Here is a 1,246-nt window from a genome sequence, read left to right on the forward strand (position 1 = left end):
TATTTCTGAATCCACACTGACTAGGTCTAATAATCCTGAAGACTTTGTCACGGAACAGTCCAGTGGTTTGCAAATGGCCAACATGAATAATGTGTCTGGGCAGGATAGTATGTTTAAGGACTCTCAGTACATGATAAAACTCTCAGTACATGGTAAAACTCTCAGTACATGGTAAAACTCTCAGTACATGGTAACATGCCATATTTATGGGAACATGCCATTTCTGAGATTAATTTATAATGGGCTGTAATTTATAATATGATGTAGCAGGAAATAAAAATATGTTTTTGTGCCTTGTTATGTACATGAGGCAAAACGTTATTCCTATCATTTCATAATGTCAGAAATATACCCTCGTTCATGTAGGTTCACCCAGTGATGGGTTTCCCAGACCTTAATGTGGTGCGTGCTGCGGAGCGCACAGTGAGGAAGCACCAAGCCAAATTCTCCCAGACATCAAGCATTCTACAACAGGCAGAGAGACTGTTTCGTTTCTTTCATTATTATTATTGTCATCATCATCATTATTCAAATTACAGCAACTCATTTTTCGCATGAAGTATCTAATTACACTGGAGGCCTGTTTGTGCATTTGCTTGTTCCAAATTGCAAAAAAATCAATGTCATGGGATTTTATTAAAGGAACCGTCTTTTCCCTCTCTCGCTCTCTCTCACTGCAGCGTCAGACCATCGAGATAATTCCTATCACTAAGGTGATCTACAAGTGGGAGACGCATTTACTTTGTCTATGGAAATGCAAATAGCTGTTGCTGCACAATAATGTAGTGTAGTGTACAAAATAAAAATTATTGTATGCGTGACTGTCAATCGCTTTGGGTAAGTGTCTGGTTTAATGGATTGCTTTAAATACGTCTGTCTTCCACAGAGGTGGTGATTGTAGGGTATGGGGCGGCAGGGTAGCCTAGTGGTTAGAGCGTTGGACTAGTAACCGGAAGGTTGCACGTTTAAATCCCGGAGCTGACAAGGTACAAATCTGTCGTTCTGCCCCTGAACGGGCAGTTAACCCACTGTTCCCAGGCCGTCATTGAAAATAAGAATTTGTTCTTAACTGCCTTGCCTAGTTAAATAAAGGTAAAATAAAAAGTGTACTGTAGTTTATGGTTGGCTTGGCAGTTTGCTATGCCTGATAGTCTTTACACTTATGCAGTGAATGCTTTGGATATTGTATTTTCCACTTAAAGTATATGCTCGACTCCCGTGGTCATTTCGAACAATAAGCGCTAAG

This window comes from Oncorhynchus mykiss, chromosome 13, assembly GCF_013265735.2.
Source record: "Oncorhynchus mykiss isolate Arlee chromosome 13, USDA_OmykA_1.1, whole genome shotgun sequence".
In the NCBI taxonomy this organism is placed as follows: domain Eukaryota; kingdom Metazoa; phylum Chordata; class Actinopteri; order Salmoniformes; family Salmonidae; genus Oncorhynchus; species Oncorhynchus mykiss.